Source organism: Cnephaeus nilssonii (assembly GCF_951640355.1).
Source record: "Cnephaeus nilssonii genome assembly, chromosome: 21".
Lineage (NCBI taxonomy): Eukaryota > Metazoa > Chordata > Mammalia > Chiroptera > Vespertilionidae > Cnephaeus > Cnephaeus nilssonii.
In genome coordinates this window covers 39,708,982-39,716,779 of record NC_137092.1, presented here as the reverse complement: position 1 = coordinate 39,716,779, position 7,798 = coordinate 39,708,982, and positions in this window count along the sequence as shown.

Below are 7,798 nucleotides of genomic sequence, written 5' to 3'. Positions count from 1 at the left end.
TGTGGGTCCCCTCCCCACCGAAAGGAAGGCGCCACGGTCTCTCATGGCCACCGTCCCTCTGGACGCCCTTTCCGATTCTCCTTCCCCGGCGCCTTCGCGGGCGAGGCCGGGCAGAGATTACACCTGGGGCAGGGGCTGCCTCACCTGTTCTCCGCGGTGCTCAGCGGCCGCAGGGAGGTGAGAAGCCCGGGAGCGTTTACCGAGAGAACGAACCGGAAGAAAGTGCATAAACCATTGTGAGAAGCAGGAGCCAGCTCGTCATTAACAGAAGGACCTCCATGGAGTGCTAGTCACAGGGATTTAGCTCTATTTTGTCACTTTTCGCAAGCAGGATACAAAGAGAACAAACACAACTGAATGCCATAGCCTGTGTTTAAAAGGAAAGTGGGAAATTCTGAATCGTTAAAGCAGTTATTAAATACTACCTATTTGTTCGTTAAAAAAAAAAAAAAAAAAAAAAAAAAAAAAAAGACTTGGCATAGTTTTCAAGGGCAAATAGAGACAAGAAGTCCCCGTGCTTCCTTTCATGTTGCTGTAAGCCTCTTTCGGCCTGACTCACAGCCCGGCTCCTTCCCAGTCCTGCCACTGCAGACCAAGCTGCGCCGCTTAAAGCAATTTTCTCTGTGCAGTATTTGCAGAGTAAGACATTTTTTAACTCTCTATTTTGCTTTAATGTATGCTACGGCCCATCTACCTCAATTTTCCTCTTGTAAGCAAATGAGGCTTTTTGCCAAAAGGATACTTTTTGCAAACAGCTACACACACACACACACACACACACACAAATATAGTCTCCTAGATGGAACAATACTAGTGAAAGGGAAGAAGGCTGTACAAGTGAATGCGCCAAAATATATGACATAATTAATCTCCGAAGAAATCCAATTGTTGGCATTTACATCTATCAAAGAGTCTCCAAATGTGGTCCAGGAAGCCCTAGAAGGTCCTTCAGATCTTTTCAGAGTTCCTCCAGGTCAAGCTACTTTCATAATGGTACGAAGACTTTCCTTTTTTACTCTAGAGACCACATGATGTGTGAGGAAATCATCACTCCAAAGGCTAAGAGAATGTGTGCTTGTGTATTTTTGTGTTTAATTGGCTTGGGCCAATTTCTGGGTTCTCTATTCTGCCCCCATTGATCTATAAGCTGTGGTACATTTACACAATGGAATATTATATGGCTGTAAAAAAAGAAGGAACTCTTACCATTTGCAACAGCATGGATGGACCTAGAGAGTATTATGCAAAGCGAAATAAGCCAGTCAGAGAAAGATAAGTATCTCATGATCTCACTCATATGTGGAATCTAATGAACAGAATAAACATATAAACAAAATAGATCCAGAGACATAGAAGCATGGAACAGACTGTGGAATCTCAGAGGAAAGGCGGGGGGGGGGGGGGGGGGGGAGGTGGGTGGGAAGAGATCAACCAAAGAACTTGAATGCACATATGCATAACACATGGACACAGACAATAAGGTGGTGAAGGCCTAGGGTGGTGGTGGAGGTAGGTTAGAAGAGGTCAATGGGGGGTGGGGAGGTGACATATATAATACTTTCAATAATAAAGTTTAAAAAAATTTTCCAGACTTGCCCAGCCAGTGTGGCTCAGTGGTTGAGTATCAACCCATGAACGAGGAGGTCAAGGTTCAATTCCAGGTCAGGTACATGCCTGGGCTGCAGGCTCAATCCCCAGTGGGGTATGTGCAGAAGGCAGCTGATCAATGAGTCTCATCATTGATGAGTCTATCTCTCCCTCTCCCTTCCTCTCTCTGAAATCAATAAAAATATATTTTAAAAAACGTTCCAGACTTAATTTCTAATATGGCATTTATCAATAGATATAACCCACAAAAATAAAATCTTTAGGGTCCTCAAAAATGAGAGTCTTAAGACTAAAAGTTGAGATCTTTTAATGTACATAATACAATTATGTAGTCCCCTCATCATGACTACAGAGCGGGCACCAGTGGTCCTCTTGGCAGTTGCTTTGCATTAACATTCAGTGCTTCAATAGAAGGAAGAAAAAGAAAACCAGGAGAGGCCTTAGAAAGAGAAGGCCACTCTGTCTCTTGCCTGAGGCCTACAGCCCTGAATTGTGCTAACCTGTAAATCACTGGTTCTGAACATTTTCCTTGGTATAAATCACAGACACCTCATACCTTTGCAATTTTGGGCATCAATACTAATAAAAGGGTAATATGCAAATTGGTCAGGATGCCCTCACAGTAACGACCAAACAGCAGGCTGCGTGGGGTGACCAGGCCGGCAGGGGGGGCAGTGAGGGGCAACCAGGCCATCGGGGGGGGGGGGCAGTTAGGGGTGACCAGGCCAGCAGGGGGGGCAGTTAGGGGTGATCAGGCAGGCAGGCAGGTGAGCAGTTAGGAGCCAGTGGTCCCAGATTGTGAGAGGGATGTCCCACAGGGATCAGGCCTAAACCGGCAGTTGGACATCCCCTGAGGGGTCCCAGATTGGAGAGGGTGCAGGCTGGGCTGAGGGGACCTCCCCCATGCACGAATTTCATGCACCGGGCCTCTAGTTAACAAATAATTGTTCTTGAATTGGGTACAAACTGTTTTTTACAATTTTTCTCCAAGAGGTCAAGGTAGACAGAATTCTAAGACTGATCTTTGCCCTTGTAAAATCCCTCCCCCTTTGAGTGTGGGGTAGAATCCAATTTGATGATCTAATACAACTGTGATTGTTACATTATATGGCAAAAGTGAGAATATCCACATGGGCCCCATCTAATCACACCAGCCATTTCCTTTTAAAAGCAATGACTTTTCTTCTGGCAGCAGAAGCGGAAGTTAGAGATGTTTGAAGAATGAGAGACTTGGTGTACTGGTGCTGGAGGAGGCTACGTGCCAAGGATGGGGTACCCTTTAGCAGTTGAGATTAACTCTTGGCTGATAGGTAGTAAGGAATCAGGGATTTCAGTCCTACATTCACAAGGACCTGAATTCTCCTAACAACCGAAAGGAGTTTGGAAGTAGATTCTTCCTCAGAGCTTCCAGAGAAGAGCCCAGCCCGGCCCACACCTTGATTTCTTCTTGTAAAACTCTAGAGGAGCTACCCAAGCCCACCTGGACTTCTGATCTACAGAACCGTGAGCTAAGTTATTATAATTTTTTATGCCATTAAATTTGTGGTAATTTATGCAGCAAGAGGGAACTAACACAGAGCTAAAGAGAATATACAGGGTGTCTCCCCAAAACGTATTATACTCTTTAACAGCTGATAACTCAATTTTGAAAATGAAATGTAGGTATTTTAATAAACACTGCCTTTATAATTACTCAAAGTGTGTATATACATTTTCTTGGGTCACTGTATATTTTACAAATTGAGGTAATACTTACATAATGAGATTACCCATTAAACTTACTTAAGTGTACAACTCGGTGGCATTAGTACATTCACGATGTTGTGCGACCATCACCACTGTCTAGTTCTAAGACATTTCACCACCCCAAAAGGAAATTTGTACCCGTTAAGCAATCACTCCCTAACCCCGCCCCCCCCCCCCCCCCACCTTCCCATGGCTCCTGGCAAACACTAATGTGCTCTCTGTTTCTATGGATTTATCTATGTTGGATAATTCATACAAATGGAATCATACAATGTGAGACCTTTTGTGTCTGGCTTTGATTTAGCATAACATTTTCAAAGTTCATGGACATTGTAGTATGAATCAGTACGTAATTCCATTTAATGTCTGAAAAATATTCCGTTTTATCTATATATCACATTTTGTTTATTCTTTCACTAGTTGATGGACATTTGGGTTATTTCTACTTTTGGGTTATTATGAATAGTGCTGCTATGAACATTTGTGTGCATGTATTTCTTTGAATACCTGTTTTCAATACTTTGAGGTATGTAAGAGTGGAATTGTTAGCTCACTTTATAATTCTGTGTTTAAATATTTGAGGAACTGCCAAACTGTTTTCCACAGACCCTGCACCTTTTAACATTCCCACCAGCAATGTATGAGGGTTCCAGTTTCTCCACATCCTTGCCAACACTTGTTATTTTCCTCTTTAAAAAAACAAAATCCATTCCAGGGAGTGTAAAGTGGTTTTGATTTGCATTTACCTAATGATCAATGAGGTTGAGAATCTTTTCATGTATTTATTAACCATTTGCTTGTCTTCTTTGGGAAAATGTCTACTCAAGTTTTTTGCCAACTTTTTAATTGGATTGCTTGTTTTTCTGATGTAGAGTTGTAAGAGTTCATTATATGCATATTCTGGAAACCAAAGCCTTGTCCGATAGATGATGTGCAAATATTTTTGCCCACTTTGTAGGGGTAAATACAATGTCAACAGACATTTTTCTCTCTCTATAAAAGCATGTGGGGATGGGTGTTTTGCAAAAAGTAGAATTACAGTCCTAGCCGGTTTGGCTCAGTGGAAAGTGTTGACCTGCAGACTGAAGGGTCCTGGGTTCGATTCTGGTCAAAAGCGTACCTCAGTTGCAGGCTCGATGTGGAAGGCAACCAATCGATGTGTTTCTCTTACATCGATGTTTCTTTCTCTCTGTCTCTCCTCCTCCCTTCTACTCTCTCTAAAAATCAACGGAAAATATCCTCGGGTGAGGATTAACAACAACAAAAAATAGAATTACATTACACACCCTTTTGAATCTTGCCTTTCTCACTCAGGAATAATTCATGGAAACATTTCATGTGATAAGGTTAAGTTGTAATTCTTTCTAATGTTCTATTGTGTGAGTGTACCATTTCCTATTTATAGTCATTCATTCTGTCTTTACGTTTTTGGTCACTGCCAGCTGCTGAAATTAACATCCTTATATAATATATGTCTGTGTGTTGTTTGCTTCATTTTTATGGGATTTATTCTCAGGAGAGGGGTAGGCATTTTTCAGTCATTTTCCATAAAAACTATAAGTTATGTTTTTACTGGCAACTATAAGTTATTTAAAACTATAAGTTATGTTTTAAATTGTTGCTAGTATGATAGGTGGAAATTAGTGGTTCTCAACCTGTAATGATTTTGTTCCCCATCACCCCCCAACCTCTAGGATGTTTGCCAAAGTCTGGAGATAGAGATATTTTTGATTGTCATAACTGTCAATCATAGTTGGGGGTAAGTGCTACTAGTTTCCAGTGGGAAAAGCCAAGGATTCTGCTAAATATCCTGCATTACTCAAGGCAGCCCCCACAACAGAGCTATCCAGCCTAGAATGCCACCAGTACCCAGGCTGAGAAACCCTGGTATAAAGTGAGACCTCATCTTATCTTCAATTTGAAAATCTTGATGGGTGACTGAGCATCTTTCCATATATTTGCCAGCTATTTGGATTTACTCTTCTATAAATTGCCCATTCATGCCTTTCGCTCATTTTTATTTTGGTTGTTTATCCCTCTCATCAAGTTATAGGAACACTTTTTATTTTATAAACCCTTTATTTGTCTTCTTCATTGAAAATATTATTTTTCAAATATACTTATATTGACTTGTTTACAATATCTTTTGCCAAATAGTAAGATCTTATTGAAGAACATAAAACAAGGTCTGGACAAATGGTCAGAAATACTGTGTCCTTGGATAAGAAAATAGCATAAAAATATTCACGTCCCTAAAGCTAATTTTATAACTTTGATGAAATTTCAATAGGAATCCAAACTACCTTAATGTTTATATAGAATAATAAATACACAAGAATAAAATTTTGCAGAATAAGACTAGTAAGGGAATACTTGCCTCACCAGATATCAAAACATACTTTAAAAGTTCTAGAATCAAATCAATTTGGCAATATAACTGAAATAGACAAATATATAAGTGAAACATACTAGTGAATCAAAAAATAGGACTTACTATATATGAAGATTTAATAAGTGACAACTATTTTGTTCAATAAAATGAAAAAAGGATGGATAACTTAATAAATGTTACTGGAAAAATTGTCTATCAATATGAAGGAAATTAAATTTGGAACAACTTTTTTCAAACTATTTATAAAACAAGTTCCAGATGTAGAAATGACTTAAATTTAATAATCCTCAAGAAAAATCTAGAAGACAACCTTGTATTCTAGAGGACAAGGAAACCTTTCAACTAAGAATGGAAATGCACTAATATAAAATATAAAAATAAGAACAGAATGATAAAATGGTTGTATTTATAAACTTGATCTTATTGAGGAGATTACTGGACTGAGAACAGAGATCTTGTGTTTATCTCCTGTTTTTCTGGCACAGCACCTGACAAACTGAAGGAACTTAATGAATCTTGGTGAATGAATGGCCTTCCCGAGATCATTGATTCTAATCTCTAGAGTGAGCCATTATAAAACCTCAAGGACAGTTCATGAGCCAGCAGTAACCTACAAAAATGAGAGAGTCAATAATTTTTAACCTACCGTGTAGTGTAGGCAGGAAAGATGGATCCAACCCCATTGTGTGACATACAGAATTCTGGAGCAAATGGAAGAGTTAAGATAGCTTGTCTATTACATTATGTTCTAGAGAAAGACTCTAAGGATCAGGGAAGTTAAGGGACATAATATGATGAAACTGGAAGCATGATGGCTGGCCCAAATTGCCCTTTGTTGTACAATAGAAATAACAGAGTTTATAAAAACATAATCATAACCATAGACTGTTAATTTTGGAAATAATATTGAAGCTGAAGCCAAGAAATGTAAATCCATTTAACAAGATCACCAAGAGAAGTAGAAACAAACTCAAAATAGTCTTTGGTTGTGCAGACTCACAGTCCAATACTAATCCTCTGTGCCAAGTAGCCTTTTATGTTTTCTTTCCAGTTAATATTCCTTTTCTTGTTTTGTTTATTCATTTATTTTGTTGTTGTTGTTTTAGATTCCATATATGAGTGAAGTCATTTAGCATTTGTCTTTCTCTGTCTGACTTATTTCACTTAGCATAATACCCTCTAGGTCCATCCATGTTGTCACAAGTGGCAATATTTAATTTCTTTTTATTGCTGAATAATATTCTGTATACCTAATGTATATTTGTATATATGTATAATGCATATATTACACATGATGTACTCTTTATCCATTTATCTATTGATGGACATCTAGGTTGCTTTCATATCTTGGCTACTGTGAATAATGCTACAGTGAATGCAGGGGTGCATGTATCTTTACAAATTAGTGTTTTGAATTTCTTTGGATAAATAAATACCCATAAGTGGAATTGCTGGATCATATGGAAATTCTTTTTTTTTTTTAACATTTGAGGAATCTCTATATCATTTTCCATAGTGGCTGCACTAATTTACAATCCCACCAACAGGGTCTGCGGGTTCCCTTTACTCCACCCCCAAGCCAATGCTTGTTGTTTGTCGATTTATTGATACTAGCCATTCGGACAGGTGTGAGGTGGTATATTATTGTGGTTTTGATTTGCATTTCCCTGATGATTAGTGATTGAGCATGTTTTCATGTTTTTTGACCATATGTATTTCCTCTTTGAAGAAATGTCTGTTTAGGTCCTCTGCCCATTATTTAATCAGATTGTTTGCTTTTGTTGTTGTTATTTTTTTACTTTTCAATAAAAAAATTTTTACTTTTTACCACACAGACATTATCATGGAAATTGGAATATTGAAGTGCCTTTCAAATGTATTTTTTAGAACTTCTATTCTGACTTTATCCCTGTAAGTAGAATGGACATTTTTCTTAGATTATAGATAGAAATACTGGGGGACAGGGAATCTCAGTCCTTCCAAGTGACCTTTATTCCCTCAACATGAGCTACTGTCCAGGGCCTTGTTCTTGGTGCCATAGGGAAACAATGA